Genomic DNA, 18,800 nt, shown 5'->3' with positions numbered 1-18,800 from the left:
CATTTACCTGATACTATATATTACCAAAATGTATCTTTTTAAAATGTGATTATTTAAAAATAATGCTATAAACAATCTGTGGTATTTGAAAGCCTTACAGAATTCATGTAACTTCAAAGAAGAACTAATTCTCAGTAAACCAAGTAATCTTAAAAAAAAAAAAAAAAAAAAAAAAAAGAGGGCTGAAATGATCCAAAACAGAGAAGTCAAAAAAAGACTGACAACTCTAGATTTTAAAATACCTCACAGAAAAATATAGTCAAACCAAACAACATGAAACTTAGGCATTTTTTATATAAGAGGTTTTCAATTTACTATGCATTACTCAAGCATTATTTCTAAATTCCAGGGAGCTCTTTCTGAATAAGCATTTGCAAATCTTTGTTATGAATCAATAACTAGAAGGAATAAACATCGTGAAAATAAAATCCATCTATTACCTAAATATTTGTCAAACTCATGTCTTCTGGTACTGCAGCAGATCCAGTACATAGACTACTGTTGAAGGATAAAGTGCTCTTCCATGTAGGACAAATAGTGTTCTGTGACACCGTATCAAAGGGAAAATTTATTCCAAGATAACCTAATATACTTGTACAGCTTAGGGTTGTAAACAGTTGTTTGAAAAATTAATTACATATTTTATGACAAAGTCAGCTCATCCAGGCAGTGTCATGTGTAATAGTCCAACTTATTTTGTATAGTGTCTCTAAATGAAGATTACAATAATGAACCACAGTGAGAGAAATCTGCACCTTTACTTTTCTGAGCAGAAACACACTCCTTTTCCCCATAAGCAAAGACAAACATTTATGAGATGGCTGGCTAGTCAATAGTCTGCAACTGAACTTTCTGAGGACAGAAGGTGTGACCTGGGAGTTATTAGACAATTGTTATAAAAAACTGTGCTAGGCAGATAGAATAAAACCAGAAACATCTAACAGAATAATGAGTAGTCATAAAGTACACTTTCAGGATGAAATGATGTCTTTTCATCCAGCTTTTACATTTCACAGATGAAGAAAATATGCCTCGGAGAGGTTAATTAATTTGCGCCATATATTTCTTTTTTTTAAGAAGCTGAAAGTTGAGGTTTTTATGTAAATTTTAGAAACTTTTTTCTCATCCCCAGTATGGATCAAGGACTATTAGTTTGAGACTTCTGCAAACTCCTCCTACTTTGGTTTTCGTTTACCGCCCTGCTAACCCCTTTTCCTTCCTAGGCTCAGAAGATCACTTCCTTCCTACAGAAATGAATGAGCAGGGACCCACCTCATGAGTCCTGCCTCCACGGCTCTCTCAACCCACAAGCAGCATTGACTCTCTCTTGCGTTTGTCTAGAGCTGTGCTGTCCAACTGCCACAGGTAGTTATTTCAACTTAAGTTAAAATACAACCAGATACAAAATGCAGGCCCTCAGTTACAATATCCATGTTTCAGGCACTCAGGATCTGTATAGGGCTGGTGGCTCCTGTACTGGATGGAGTAGGTGCAGTGCATTTGCATTACTGCCAAATGTTCAATTAGAATTGAGATTATTATTTGAAATTATTTCTTTGGATTCTCTTCATATATCAATAGTGTAGCTTTCTGGCTTTTTAAAAATTCATAGACCTTAATTACCCACTTGTCATTTTCTGTGTGTTCTCCTGCATGATGCTTAGTACACTGACTAACATATTTAGCATTTAAAAAACCAGGCAGCAATATGATAATTAATATACAAGTTATGATTTGTGTATTTACTATTTTTCAATTGATGAAGTTAATAGCCAAGAAATATTAAGTGCAGGAATATAGTCAATCTTGAAGCAGGCAATGAATGCATCTATATAAAGCAATATTATCTTAGTGCTATAAATGTTTGCACATTGTTAGCCAAGTAAATTAAATGTCCAGTTTTCCTATGCTGCAGTGAAACAAACATGGAGCTAGAGACCTGCACACTTAAATACAAATAGAGTTTAATATGTGCTACTACAGTTCTAAGTGCTTTATGTTTATTAATTGATTTACTTATTACAATAACCCATTGTACAGGTCATTATCTTTATTTTATAGAATAGGAAACTGAGGCAAACAGATCAAGTATCTTACATAAGTTGTACAAATATTAAGTAGTAGGTTGGGAGGTTCTAAGCCTGCCTTTTATCATGATAAGTTCTGCGACTTTGGACGAGTCATGTATTCTTTTTAAGGCTACACACCTGTTTCGAAAATGGGTGCAAAAACTCAGATGATTGCTACAAGGGTCTTAGAACATACAAGCACATGTTGTAAGTACTCAATAGAGAGCCCTTTCCCCTTGTTTCTCAAAGTACCTAGGTAAATTATCTCTGTATCTAGTATTTACTTACTTTAAAATAATGTTTATAAGTCTCTTGGAGAACATTTTTGCCTCTGGTATATCATTTCCTTAACAAATATCTTCAGCACTTTCATATGTATTTATGTAAAAAAACCTTTATAACATCTATTATACTAAAATTAGTGAGATAGATCAAAGAAAATTCTAAGCTAATAATTACTTCATGAGATCACCAATACGAATCCATTTAATGAAGAAATAGGAAAACTATGACTAGTGGAGTCACGGTCCTTTCGTTTGCTTTACCCTGTGAAGGGCATCACTCTGTATTCCTTTTCCTGATCTTGTTTTGAATGTATTTCTAGTGCATTTACATAGGATTTTATTCTAGTTCACATACTAAACTTAATTATGGGATTACCATATGACTATGACTGTCTTTAGTAGAGCTTCTAGTACTGAGTAACTTCATTCTTTTCCTGGATCTTTATTTTTTGTTTGCTGGAGCTTATAATTATCTTGAACATAGTATTAATATGTATTAAAGCTTCTAAATGATGTTTCTGCTCCATTGTGATGTGAATGCAAAAGCATTCCCTCTGGTTATAGATGCATCTGCCTCAAGCCAACAATGTAATTTTTTCATATCCATGGGGAGCCATGCTTATTCTATTCACCAGGTTTAGGGCTTCAAGCATTAATTTTTTTTGGACACATGAATAATCAGGAAACTGTTAACAAGCACCAAATAAACAAGTAGATTACTTTTGTTTATAAGTGGAGGATTATGTGACTCAGTAAGATTGTATTGCTAATATTCACGCTCCCTTTCGTTCCAACTGTTATTTATTGACATGCTCAGTAAATATTATGTATCATTGTGTGCAGATAATAAATATACTCTATTTTTTGTTAGCAAATCATGCCTGGTATAGTGGTTTTAGGACATGTCCTCTGATTATTTTTGCACCAGTAATAAAGTGTACTGATCTCACAAATAGTTTCCTCCTTAAACTCAATTATTTCAAAGGCAACACTTGTGTGTACAACTTACAGTTCCATCTTATCAACTCCATACTGTAACCACCTTAAGGACTACTAAGTATAAAGCCAATATACTTTATTTCTGATTAATGGAGAAGAAAAGCACTCCATGCTGGTAAACATAGCAAATAATTATTTAAACACAAAAACATAAGATCATTATTAAATTGTAGATATACAAACATCTAAGTCAAATGTCTTTGTTAGTTACTACAATTACAATTAAAGGGTTTCTTCTAATAAATCAATAGTGTCCTGCATCTCAATTGTTACATAAAATAGCTTCCTTTACTCACCCTTCTTTTTTCCTTCTTCATATTCTAACTAGAATGAGTAGAATTTACAATATTAGGATATATTCAGCAGAATAATGTAAAAGATATTCAAGCAACACTGATGATACCTTTGTTTCTGCTTTGCCACAATTTTGGTTTTTCAATAGTTTTGACATATATGTTAACCACTCCTGCCAGGGCTTAATCTCAGCTTTGCTCCCCACAGAAAATTTTCTCCTACTCACATGCTATTAACATTACTAAATAAGTTTATTCCACCTTCAAGGTAAAGAAGGGGGCTGTGAGCAGGAAAGGGACCTCAAACTATATATATATGTATGTATGTGTGTATATATGTATGTGTGTATATATGTATGTGTATATATATATATGTGTGTGTGTGTATATATATATATATAAAACCCCCAGAAAAGCCATTTTACTTTCATCAGTTAGCTTCAAAGGAGTCTTTTGTATGCTGTCTTTACTGATCCACTGATAATTAGAATAAAAAATAATTCAATATGCATGTTTTCTGCATATGCATGACCTATTATGGTATTTTGGAGATAACTTTCTTTATTAAGAAAACAGGAATTAAGAATTAACTAAGCTATGTAACTGGATCCACTAGTCATCACTTTTGTGATTGTCTACCTTGGTTCCTAGGTCAAGGTTATGGGTCTAGCAAGTAGAAATAGAGGATATCCAGTTAAGTTTGAATTCCAGGTAAGTAATACATTTTTTTTAGAATAAATGTCTCATTCACATTGGGGACACACTCTAAAAAGTTATCTACTGTTTATCTGAAATTCAAATTTACTGTAGGCATTCTCTGTTTCATCTGGCAGTCCCCTCTAATCTTAGCATAGCTTTGCATGGGTGATTACTACTATCAGTTGTTTAAATACTCCTGTAGATAACACTAAGAGAAAATCATCTTTCAATAATAATTTTGCTTTAAAAACTGACAGTATTACAAAATTTTAAATTTAATTCAAAATGATAATTTGCTCAGTGGCTTCAAGCCAACGTTGGACACTCCTGGCAAAGTGAATGCCTCCCGTTTTCATTCTTATTGCCTAAGCCATACCTTTTATTAACACCTTTCAGCTAATGGGGTGCAAAAACATGGTTTCTTCCTTTAAACAATAGTGTTTAAATCTGCTTAATAGCTCTTTAAAAACTTTACACTGAGCTATTAACGCAGAAAATACTTACAGAATAAGGACTAAAACAGTACATAGTGATGCTTAATTGAAGAATAATCAAATTGGTTAAACCTACTATTGCGTGCACGTAAAACCAAAGATTTCATTTTTTTTAATCAGAAAGGGAAAAAAATGCTCTCATGGATTTGGAAACGTCATGATTTAAAGTGTTTCTAATCACATATTTCAAAGTGAATTTAGGGCAATAATGAACCTCAGACCATGAACATTATCAGGACAGCAAGAAAATCGCTTCATGAAATGTTGAAAATTCACTGACACTTAGAAAATAGTAAAGATAATTTCAAAAAGTGACTTAAAATATGATTTTCAATTTCAGCTCCTTTTTTAATTCATTGAGGCCAAATACTTCAGCTTAGTTTACCATTCTTCAGTAAGAAGAAATCATTGTAGGACACCTGAACAATGGACATGTGCAACAGAAAGAAAATGACGGGGAAGTAGAAAAAAAGAACAATGGCAAAACGTATGACGACCTATAACCTTAGATGTATGCATCGCAAGTTTAAGGTTTGTGCACACCCCGTTTAGCAAACAATGCTCTAAGAAATGCTTACTTACACAACATATTCTGCCCAATCTTTGAACAATCTAAGATGCAGACTGTGTCCAGGGCCAATTTACATGAGGGTAACAAGCAGACCACTGAAAGTCAAAGCAGAAGCTTGGCACATTTAAATTGCACTCCACCCCACCCCCGCAAAGAAATCTGTCCTGTTTGTTACTCTGATTGTTTGTATCTCTTCCCTTAGTCGTATCCTCAGTAAGCCTACACGGTGTTCCTAGAAAGCCAACAGCTGTGAATTAAAAATAAGCAGGCAAAAAATCAAAATCAAACACACTCACACCCACGCATGCGCAGTTAAATTAAAAAGGGAAGGAACTGATTTAATACAAACAATGAGTTGCCAGGGGTAAAGTATAGTTTAGGGTCTATTGCAGCAACAGTATGCCAGAAAGTTCAGAGAAAACAATGTTCTTTTTCAGTTCAGAGTACTGTTTCTGCTGTAATAATCATGTTTGCAGAGCACCCTGCTGTCCTTCACACAGCTGTGCTAGTTCTCGCAAAGGAGAGAAGTTTCAGAGAGGCTCAGCTTTGCCACAGAATAGCTTCAGCCAGTACTGACAGGACATCCTACTGGCACCAGTCACAGTGGCAGCAAAAATAATGGCAGCAACCAGAGTGAAACAGATGTGCACCTTAACAAGAATTCCTGATTTTTCAGGGTTTCTGAAGCCTCAGCACCTAACATTATCTCAAAACGCCAGAGAAGAAACGGAGCATGAATGAAAGAAAGAAAAATGAAAAATGCTACATGTATTTCTAAGCATAGATGAGATTTTCCCAGAAGACTCTCAGAAATAAGAAGATGACTTTAAAGAGCTGTAAGTTCCCTAAGAGTAGTTAAGGGACAGCTAGAGGAATACTGTTTCTTAAACTATTATTCTTTCTATTTTTTTAATTCCCAGGCTGAACACCATATAAAATACAAATATGTAAGATAAACATGTTCTGAAAAATATGTCTATTTGATCAAGGCTATAAGATCTTTAGAATGCACATGCTTCTGCAAAGGCATTTTTATAAAGCTCTAACAACTAGATGGTATCATTTCATCTTAATTTTTGATCACTTTTAAACATATGTTAAACATGACAGATTTCTTTGTAAAATGTTGCACTGAAAAATAAAAATACAATGTGCTCTTTTAACATGAGCTTTCTTACATGACTGTGTAGTAATTTAGATAAAAGAATTACTAACCAATACTATTTTTAAGTGTCTACAGGTTTGCATTATGTTCTAAACAGAAATAGAAATAGAAGGCACAATTCACATAATTTGGATATATTAGCCTTATTTGGGGTAACAGAATTGAAATCAGTCTAGTATCTCATTTATTTTCTTTCTAGGAGTGATTAAGGTTGATTATCTCATCCCACCGAACAATATAATATTTAAGAGTTAAAAAAAAACCCTTTGTGCAAATTTTGACAAGGGTTATCAAACAAAAGATTATGGTGTTCATAGAGTTTATAAGCCAGAGACAAATATTTGTTTCTCATTAGAGTCTTTATTTACAACTTAAATAAATCAGAGCTTCTTAGATCATCTATGGTAAAGAATAATTTTTTTCCCCTTTCAGTCTGTCACAGACCAATGTTTAGGAAAACACAATACAAATCAAATATAGAAATACAATAACTATATATATATAATGGAAGCCTTTCCTTTTTTTCTGTAAGTTTCAACAGATGTAACTTACTATAGAAGTTTGTAAACACTTCGTTATAAATTTATTATAAATTTTAAACACTTTGTTATAAATTTCTGCACTTATTTTGTATCAGCAATAATCTTTTTGCGGATCACTCCTCAAGAAGCACTGGTTTAAATGACTGAATATATTGATTTGAGAGTACTCACGATTACAAGATACTATAGAAAAATATAACCATTTGAAATATGCCTTACCTCTACATGTTGTATTTCTGTCTGTATTTGTGTGTGCTCACACATATTAACTGAAACCAAATGGATCACTCACATCAGTTCTTTAAAAGCCAGTCAACTTTGAAGTTCTCCTTATAGAATATTGTCACTCCTCCCACAACTCTGGATGACTCATAATGTTGAATTTGTGGGTTCTGGTTCAGAAGAGACCTACTACACATTGATCATCTGTTCCTGTGTCTTTTACAGGGTCTGGGACATAGTAGATGGTCAATACATGAGCATTGAGTACCTGAAGTATTCAGCCTAAGCTTCATTAAGCTAAAAGTAAATGAGAAAATGTTTCTAGTGCAAAAGTAGCTGCAAAAAAAGACACAAAAATGTATGTATGAATAAAAAGAGTAATAATGCTTTGACTCATCTTGCTTTTCACAAAAGTATGTGCACTGAAGAGTTAGACTGCAAATGTACATTGTCATTGTAAATTAGTAAATTATTTTTATTAGATTTATTGCCTAAAAATCAGTTTGAAATGTTTATGATTTACATAATTACCTTAAGAGTTTACTCAAAGTCTGTCATTTCTAATAGCATCTATATAAAAAATAATCTGTGGAAATAGTACATGTGATAAAAAGCTAAAAGTATCTTATGGAAAGTAGCTTTCAGGTTATTGGCACAGTGTATGCTGTAATTTCTCTTCTAACAGTGACCTAAGAGTCATTGAGGAAGAATGGTAGGAAAAGAGAGAAAAAGACAGAGCTAGAGATTTGTGTAAAAACAACTGGGGAGAACTTTTAAAATTGCCTTATAAATTCAAAAGCCAGTCTTGCCAATTTTTCCACTTATTCATATAAGGATTTAATTTCAACAGTTAGTTGTTTCTTATTCTTATTGGCATAATCTGTTAATGGAAAGATGTTTCCTGTGAGAACATTTCCTTAAGACATTAACTTCAAAGTATCCCATTTTTTAAAGATGTAAAGGAACGCAACAAGTAGTTCAAGTTAGTGATAATCACAAGTGATTAAAGCTTTCCATACGATACTGTATATAATAGATCACATTTATATCAGGCTCAATGTCCTTGAGTCTTAGCTTCCAAGTAGGGAAAAAAAGACAAAACAGAAACAAAGAAAATCTAAGTAACTACCGTACTTCTTTATAATGACAAACTGTAAGATAGACATGATTTAAAACCAAACATATTTGGTTATATGTACAAACTCCAGAGTTCCTTGTGTTTTCTTGGTCTTATAAAGTGTTGTTAATGTTTTAAGGAGTCATAAAATGTTTATTAAAGTTACTTATTGATAATTAGAGAATAGTTATCAAAGGGCTACATATCATTCAAGAAATAAGTACAGACAACTTGCGAATCTATAACAACATTCACGATATCAAGTAGTTATATTACTTCTCATTTTATATACAAATTTAAATTTGAACTCCAAATAAGACAATGTCTTAAGAATTTATTTTCAAAGCAAATCTTGCTGATAAGTTTTAATCCTGACTTTCTTATTCCTTTTTTTTCCCAAAGAGATTATGGGTACCTTATATTTTTCACTCTTAATGGTAGTTCTGATAAATTTTACTTCAATTAAAATTGGTGGCAATTTCTATTTTTGAAAGCTATCATGAGTTTGAAATTATATATATTTCTTCTTTGAAGGCTCTTAGGTGAATATACCACATTTGTTCACAGTTACCCATAATTAGAGAGGAAGCTTAAAGAAATAGCCACATGTGATGACAAAGATTTACTTATTTACTTACAGGCAAAACCATCACGCTGTCTAAAGCTAGTCTGGCATGTACTGTGCTCTAAGGATCTCATTTTTCAATGACTCCTGTGGCATTTCAGGGGGAATTTTCATGTAATTTACTTCTAAAATCCATGTAATTTGCCTCTTCTGAGTGAATTACATAATATTATTATTCATCATTATTAATTGCCCTCTCTGTTGGTAGGCAACAGATGCAAATGTGCTTATGATAAAAAAGAAACTCTAGGTGTGCATAAGATTAAACATGACTGGAGGCACAGGTTTGCCTTATTTGTTCTTTAAATCATCATCTGGACATTCAAAAACCAGCGCAAAGCTGATAATATTGCCTTTCTATGCTCTTGATTATTAATCAAATTTTGCAATCACTAAGGCAATCTCTAATGAGGAATTCTCTTATAAAGCAAGCTGAAATCGTTTGTGTTTTAGACTCAATAAAGCATCACTATGCCTTTTGTAATGGAAAACTAAATAGTTAACAAAATAAATCCTGAATAGTTTTACATAAAACCTGTAAATACTAAGTTTGAAGTTTGGAAGTAGCCAATGTGGAGCATTCTGAATGAGAAACTCAGCCCAAAATAGATATTTTATAAATCAATTTACATATAAATATATTTATAGAGGCATAAGCAAAGAACTTGCCCCCCAAAAATGGGAATAAATGTTGAAAAGTATTTAAAAATAGCGCATTGAGAGATAAACTGAAATTCTGAATAGTAAAAATAAAAATATCCATGATCATATCATATTTGAACTCACAGCATTCTAGTAACATTAATAATCATTTATTGAGAGGCTGTGTCAGACATTACACTATCTGATGAAGATGAAGGAGGTAAACTTGATCTGTGCTCTCACACAGAGGAGAGTAGGAGGGAAAAGTCAATTAAATGTCAAATGAAAGTCATTATCACAAGAATACAGGTGAGCATAAACACAGGGGAAGTGTGGGATGCTGTAAGAACAGAAAGTGGGGAATCTAACAGTGTTTCAGAAATCAAGGAGATCTCTTGAAGGAAGTAATGTTTAAATTTACAACTGTAGGGTAAGTATCGGTCCAGGCAAAGATAGGGCTTAGGGAGGTAATGTACCAGGCAGAAGAGAGGGCAGCATAAGAAAAGGCTCAGACATTTGAGACACTGTAGTACTGAACTTTAAAAAAAGAAAAAGAAAAAAATCAGTAGAGAAAGAGTTTAGCATACTCTAGAAGTACGACAAAAAAATGAAGCCAAAGAGGTGGGCAGATGCCAGGTCATGGAGGGCTTGATAAGCATGTTAAGGAGATTCTTATTTATCCTAAGGGTAATGGAAAGTCATTAAAGATTTTAACTAGGGAATAATCCCACAAAATTTATGTTTTAGTAAGACGAATTCAACTGAAGATGCTGGAGAATGGCATTGAGATTGAAGATATAGTGATAACTTAGGAGGCCAGTGGTGCGCAAGTGAGAGAAGACGATGAGCTGAATATTGGAGATAAATTCAACAGGATTTGATAACTGATTTGCAGCAGAGAATGAAGAAGTGGGATGAACAATGGCTTTCTGGCTTGACTGGTACAATTTATTTAAAAAGGAAATACTAGTGAAGGTATAGTTTTGTTTTGGGAAATCTGAGTATAGTTTAAGATATGCTAAGCACTGAGAAAAGGAAGCTGAAGCGCATGACAGAGGGCTGATGTGAGGAAACAGATGAAAGAATTGTGAGAAATATTAATGTGTAACTAAAACTATGGTTTAAATGAGTGTGCCCAAGGAAAAACACAATTATTTGATGGCTCTATATGTTTTATGTACTGAGGCTTTTCTAAATGAAACTAGTTATTTCATCCTCTTCCCATCCAAATTGAGAACCAAATCACTGTAACAATGGTTCTTTAAAATGTTTCAATGAAGTATTATCAAATTCCTAAATTCTTAGTGACCTAGAATTTTAAGAAACCATAGAACAGAACTTCTTCATGGCTACATAAATAGACCTATGATCAGACTGTATGTATTTTTTTAAATTGATGCTTTGAGGTGGTTTTTTCTATTGAAGTATAGTCAGTTTACAACGAACGCTGTGTTAATTTCTGGTGTACAGCATAGTGATTCAGTTATACATATATATTCCTTTTAATACTCTTCTGCATTATAAGCTATTATGATATTGAATATAGTTCCCTGTGCTATACAGTAAGACTTTGTTATTTATCTATTTTATATATTTCTATGTCTGTGAGTCTATTTCTGTTTTGTAAATAAGCTCATTTGTGTCTTTTTTTCAGATTCCACCTGTAAGTAATATCATATGGTATCTTACTTTCTCTTTCTGGCTTACCCACTTAGTATGGTAATCTCTAGGTCCATCCATGTTGCTGCAAATGAAATTATTTTATTCTCTTTTGTGGCTGAGTACTATTCCATTGTATATTTATACAACAGAATATATATAGTTTTAAATATAGAAGTAAAGTTACTAAGCTGAGGCTGGCCTTAGGACACAGCAAATGTCAGATTTCACAACATGGGGCAGATTTCACTTGGATAAATCCCTGTTTGGTGAAGTTTTGTTGACACTTTCAGAATGTACATCACTGACTTTCCTGAGCCTCCCTTATTTAGAATTTTTTCCTCTTTTCATACAACTTAGAAATAAGAAACATCATGTAGCTCTGTAGGTTAGGCAATCTGAACTCTGTAACTCTGCCATGTTCACATAGCAGGGGAAGATACTCTTCCTGCTTAAATTCAATCTACAATTAAAAGCAACTGAGTTTGAGATTTGCAGATACAAACCATTATATAAAATAGATAAACAACAAGTTTATACTGTATAGCACAGGGAACTATATTCAACATCTTGTAGTAACCTACAATGAAAAAGAGTATGAAAAAGAATATACGTATGTATATGTATGACTGAACTGTTATGTTGTACACAAGAAATTGATACAACATTGTAAACTAAATATATTTCAATAAAAAATTAAAAAAGTGTAATGGGAATTAAAAAATAATAAACAAATAAAAGCAATTTAAAGAAATAGTGGTGGAAGATGGGCTCCAGTGTAAAATGTCTTCAGTGATGATTTCTAATCCTTCCGTATCTCCCCCATCTATTCTCTTCCCCATCATTCTCCATTGCTGTTGTTTCAAAACTTGTTCATATCCTTCAGGCCTCTTATTTCTCCCTTATGAGGTGATGGAGAGAAAGAGTGAGGAGGTTTCAAGACCTGACCTTACCTCTGCTTTCACTAAGAAAATAAAGGCCCTTAGGTGTAGGCTTCCTTAGTTTTCTGCCCTCTCTGTTGCTGACCATGCTTTGCCCCAATAATTTCATCAGTTTATTGATTTATTCTTATAGTCCCACCTAACGTCTCCCTGGGAGACAGGTACTTCCAGATTTAGACCAGTTCCTCAGCTCTGAGCTTTATTTCTTCCCGTCTCCTATGGCATCTTTCCTAATTGCTTATTCCTTCTCCTGTATTCAAACTCCCTCTCCTTACTCCCACTTTATCCTTAATACATTAAAATGCTTGAATCAGTTTGAAAGCAAAACTAACTAGTTACCTAACTAACAAAACAAACAGCAATAACAGCAACAACAGTCTCTCTAAAATCATACCCTCCCCACATTACATACTAGGCAGGGAGTTATACAAGTTAGGGACACAGCATTTCTATCTGCATGAATAGCATCTAGTACACCACGTATTATGTAACAAAGCAAAAAATTTACTTTTTATCTTTAAATGGCTTTTATATTATATGCTATATATAATTTATATATATACACATATATAAAATGTCTTTTTTCAGAATATCAGCATCACAGAGCTATTAGCAATAGGAGGTAATTCTAATAGAAAAATATTAATTTTGTGTGTTACTTTGTGTAGAATGTTCAATAACTCATGGTTATAATCATGGTAGAAATAATAAAAATGATAACGATGATGATGGTGTTGATGATGATGATGATGATTTTAAACATACACTATAGTTTGCAGTATATTTAAAATATATAAGGAATAAGTTTTTTGTTGCTTATTAAAATCACAAGAAATAATCCTGTATAATTGTGTTTTTTTCCGCTGATATATTCAGGAGCCTTTCAGGACATAAAACAGTATGGAACTATTTAAAAACCATTTCACTGAGATCAAATTTATTTTGTTACTTATACTTTTGGAGAAAAATTAAAAGTACATGTTTAAAACTAAGAACTATTCAGCCTCATCCAGTCAATTTCAAATGAAAATGGAGAGACATTAAGACTATACTTATCGTTGTTTTTGTTTTACAAACATTTCCTACCTCTTTAAGGCAACAACTTGTGTAAATTGCGTGAATGTAGGCAAAGGACTCTTGAGCCAAATAAGAAATCTGTTCAGTAGTAAGTATTCTTAGAAGAATGAGCATAAACTGTTTTAAATAAAACCTTAATGAAGTACCAAGCCTATGTGTAATTTATTTATGCTTACAAAAATTAATCCTTATCATTTCATATTTGAATAACTCTTAAGATTTTTATAAACATGGAACGTGCACTATTTTAATAGTATAAAAGGCAAAAAAAAATACATGAACTGAAAAGAAACTTTCCAGACACTAAAACTGAAGTTTTTTCTCTAGTTATTGAATGGCCTTTAATATACTGATGTGAAACTGAAAGATTATATTTTTGCATGAGTAAAAGCAATCTTTAACATATAAAATTAACTACTAATATTGGTATCAACTTTATAATAAGCACTTGTTAACAGAGATTTAAATATTATTTTCTTTCAAATACAAAAATCAATTTTGGTAATAAATTAAATATGGAAAACAACATTTTAGAAAAATAAACTCCTACCACTGAAAAGTATCATTTATATGAAACTGTTGATAAAACCTGTGTAATGTATGCCAAAGCATCTTGCCTATGGATTATTCAGGCCCTTTGTTAAAATTAAATTTTTTCCTCCCTCCCCTCTTTCCTTTCCTTCTTCCTTCCATCCATTTAAATGACCAGGACTCTGACTTTAATTTTATGTGATGAACAGAGATAGCACCTAATCACAGTAGCAGATTAGTAAAAACAAACTGGTAAAAAATAAATATGAAAAGATGTAGGTCTAATTAAAATTTGAATAGGCATTATTTTTCCATTATAACCTACTTTTACTAGTCTAACAGTACAGATAGAACTTTGCTGTTATACAGTCCAATTCATTTGAAACTAAAAATTATAGTATTTGAAAAACATAAACTTATTAAATATATTGATAAAGTAAGTTTATAATGAAAACGTGACCTGTCTGTAATGTTATTATGCTCAGATTACATAATGGTAAGATGAGTTATTAGATAAAGAATAGATGTATAGACTAGTACCATTCAATAAGTATAGGATGGAAATAAGTACAGGTTATTAGTTTCCTTCAGAAAATGCTTCATATTTTGGGCCAGTGAGCTATACATTATGTGTGCATTTACACTGTACTCTTACTTTAAAGCAAACCCAAAACTTTGAAAAGTAATTTACCCTCACAATTTCTACTGAGATAAACTGTGGGTTTAATTCTCTCTAAACCTGAACTTTTCTGTGTCAAACGTTGTCACCTCCCAGTCCTACATAAACATAATAGAATTACCTTTGGTATAGCAATCCAAATTTTGCATTATAGGGAAAAAATTCATGATTCATCTTTATAATTTTATGATATTTATTATTTTCAGCATAAGCCAATTTGACTTAATCTCTCATTCAGGATTATGCATGAAGTAGGTATCTAATATTTTTAAATCTATTTTTATATTTGTTTTGAATTTGTCAAGAAATAATAATCTGGCTTTGTTTAAAAAAAAACAGCAAGAATTTCGTATCGCACAGTGAGTATAACTGCTTAATGTAAAGGTATTATAAGAAGCTTAGTTGCCGAGTATTCAAAAAATTTCTGAATGGTGAGGATGATTTAAGGTTTACAGGATAAAACTTTTATAGAATACAATGTTTAAAGAATATAGCAGCTCTTATAAGCACAAGTGGTGGTGGTTAGGGGAGGGGGGCTGAAGCAGAGAAGCAGAAGCAGTGAAAGTGACCAGGGGTAGAAGCAGCAGCAAGTCAGTCAGAGAGAAAAACCTGACATCATTTATCAAACCTATCAGAATTGGTCCTGTAAGTTTTTCTTTTATTATTTTCACTTGGTAATATTTGGAGGCTTTAACCTACATTAAAAAGATAGGTATAGATTTCTAAGATTTGAAATGGACAAGCAATACTAAATAATGGACATTATCAAAAAGTCTACAGATAATAAGTGCAGGAGAGTGTAGAGAAAAGGGAACCCTCTTACACTGTTGGTGGGAATATAAATTGGTGTAGTCAATATGAATAGTATGGGCATTCCTTAAAAAAACTAAAAACAGAGTCACCATATGATTCAGCAATCCCACCCCTGGGCATATATCCAGAGGGGACTCTAACTCGAAAAGATACATGCACCCCAATGTTGACAGCAACACTATTTACAATAGCCAAGACAAGGAAGCAACATAAATGTCCACCAACAGATGACTGGATCAAGATGTGGTGTATATACACAATAAAATATTATTTAGCCATAAAAAAGGAGAAAATAGTGCCATTTGCAGCAACACGGATGGACCTAATGTGGATTATCATAGTAAGTGAAGCAAGTCAAAGACAAATATCACATTATATCACTTATATGTGAAAGCTAAAAACATTGATACAAATCAACTTATTTACAAAACAGAAAGAAACTCACAGACATAGAAAACAAACTTATGGCTACCAAAGGGGAAGGAAGGTCAAGAGAGGGATAAATTAGGAGTCTGAGAGTAACAGATAAACACTATTATGTATAAAATATGTAAATAACAAGGACCTACTATATAGCACAGGAACTATATTCAGTATCTTGTAATAACCTATAATGGAAAAAAAATCTGAAAAAGTATATATATATATGTATGTATAACTGAATTACTTTACTGCATACCTGAAACTAACAACATTGTAAATCAACTATACTTCAATTTAAAAAAAAAGATCCCAGGTTGCAGGAAATCCCAGGAATGTCTTGGGCATTTAACAATCAGAAAGTTCATTCCCATCTCATTCAATTATGAAAATCAATCTTGATAATGTATGTGTGCAAAAACGTTTTGTGATGTGTAAAATACAATAAAATGAGAAGTGGTCTTAATGTGCTAAATGGCAGAACCATAGTTTTCACTAAAGACTAAACAGCAACAACTTCACAGTGGAACACTATTAATTGTATTCTCTCTGCTGACAAAAGGACCTGTCCTTAGCAATGTCAGGGCAATCATTTGATGGAAGGAAAGCTTGTGTTAACTCTATTGCCACAAGTCTAGGCAGAGTGGCTTTCAAGGCTATTTACTTGAAGTTAGATAAAGGTAGACCAAAAAAATTGTTTCCTAGGGTAATTCCAGGGTTTAAATATACCAAGATTGTCAGATATATAATGCTCAGACTGAATATACAAAGAGGTACCCAGGACAATGCTTTCCCTACTCACTTTATGCTTCTCTCCCAAAGCCCTTCTCTTAGCTGATGAAAAACAACAGAAATGTGCTCTCATTCATTCCCACCTGTGCTAACACAAAACAAAAGGACAAGGTCCTGGAGGCCAAAAACTAAATAGTGTTTCCATGACCTTGTTTCATCAACCAGAACGAAGCTGTAAAGAACTGAGAAATAATACTTCTTACTGTATAAATAAATTACTCAGAAATACATGAAATGATAATACCAGACAAAATCTTTTTACTCATGAGCAAATCAGGCAGTGCTTAAACATTAAATCTAGGAATATTAGAGAAGCTTTCATAAATAGAGGTTTTGAATGTTTGAAAGCTCCTATTGAAGTTTTTTCATTAAGATGTTTCTCTCTGTAAGCCTGGCCACTCAGTGTTAAAAAGGCAGTAACATCAGATGCCCTTTAAAAAAAAATCCTTAGTCTAACACAACATTATTTTTAATTTGACAGGCACATAGAACTCAAGCAAGTAATAACAATGACGAAAAGAATTTTGTGTATACACACTTGATATCATTTTGCAAAAGTTAAAATGATCTCATGATTATTAGTTTTTATCTTTTTGCTAAAAAGGCTATTTTTAAAAAGTAGTTTAAAGTCACAGTTGCAACATCATCATGTTAAAGCTACAAGATGACTTGCAATTTTGTCAAATGACACAATTGTGTTCATAAGATTAAGTAAGCTTTATAATAGATTAATGTAATAGATTAATAAACCTAAGTATTTTGTTAAGTATTATGTTATATTAATAGATTGATTTTTTAAAAAATACAACAGATTCATATTTCTCATCAGAAAACATTCTTGGCACTTATGACTGAGAATCACATATGCAAATACAATCCAAACATCTTGGCCTTCTATCTTTATGGAGAGAAGGAAGAAAGGATTATTAAATAGAGTTCATCATTATTTTTACTGGGAAATTTAAGAAACTGAAAAGATGTAAACTGTCCTTAAGTTGGGAAGTATATAAACAGACCAAAAAAAAAAAAAAAAAGATAATCCAGCTATGTATTAGATGTTTGAATCATTAAGACTACAAAAAGGAAATAATACATTATTATACTCCTGAATTTTTAGTAAAAATTTACCACTATATATTTTAAATGGGCTTTCAAAATGTACCATCACCTATACACTTCTGATTTACTATTCTAAAAAAACCTGCTCTCAAAATTTTTCACCTCACAGGGCAACAGATCTATTCTGCACTAAATCACTTGTACACTAAATCGTTGTCAATATGGTGCTATTTTTGAGATATTTTTCTGAGATTAAATGTATAGTCCTATAAATATAAAAACTGATAAAAAAAATATTAAACCCAGAACCTTGATATTAAACATCAGTGGTTTTTAAAAATTTGCAATGGTTCAAGCTACATTTATTACTCAATAAAATTCTCAGCAGGACCTATAATCTCTGTTCCCTATATCATTGCAATCATTCTCATTAGTTATCAGCCAACTCAGTAACATCAAATGCAAATATTCCACAAGAATTGTTTGTTTTAAATAAAATCAATAAGGGAAAAAAACAGGTGGATTAAGAATCTCAATTGCTAAGGCTAATATTAGGCCAAAAGCAAAAGGAGCAGTGCTTACTATTCTGGTTACATTATTTTTAGGGTTGGTCCATGGTGCCAGGGACCACTGCCTACCATTAAGCAGTTGCGCATTGCACGTGACTAAGGCTAATCCTTTTGCAGCTGTGCAGGACACCAGTGCCACTAAATGCAATGACTGCTGGTAATTCTAAAGATACTATAATGAATCTATCTATTTTATGAGTACCTTCATAATTGTATCTTAACCAATGCGAAGAGTAATGTGGGTCATTATTTGATTTGGAAAGTTGTAAGTAACTGAAGCCCATGGAAAGAGATTAACATTTGAGAAAAGAGTAACCCGAGAGAACATTGTTCACTTTTCCTTCTTCAGTTATGATTTGTTTTGCTATTAAAAAAAACCAGAAGGGATAATAACTGTTGCTGTATAAACATTAATAATAACAATAACAACAACAACAACAATAATAATATCATCCCTTAAAGATCTGAAAAAATTTGTTCTACGTTAACCCATGGTAACAATGAGCAGGGGCTGAATATTCGGCTTTCTCTTTATTCT

General features: G+C 32.5%; 1 protein-coding gene across 9 annotated transcripts in view; it reads right to left on the bottom strand.

Moving 5' to 3' along the window:
• CCSER1 (coiled-coil serine rich protein 1) overlaps positions 1 to 18,800 on the bottom strand; it is a 1,107,668-nt gene that overhangs the window by 403,003 nt on the left and 685,865 nt on the right. The window lies entirely within an intron of this gene.

The sequence above is a fragment of the Camelus ferus genome, chromosome 2 (genome assembly GCF_009834535.1).
Source record: "Camelus ferus isolate YT-003-E chromosome 2, BCGSAC_Cfer_1.0, whole genome shotgun sequence".
Classification (NCBI taxonomy): Eukaryota; Metazoa; Chordata; class Mammalia; order Artiodactyla; family Camelidae; genus Camelus; species Camelus ferus.
Note: the sequence above shows the minus strand (reverse complement) of the source record. Positions and strands in the feature narration are given on the sequence as shown.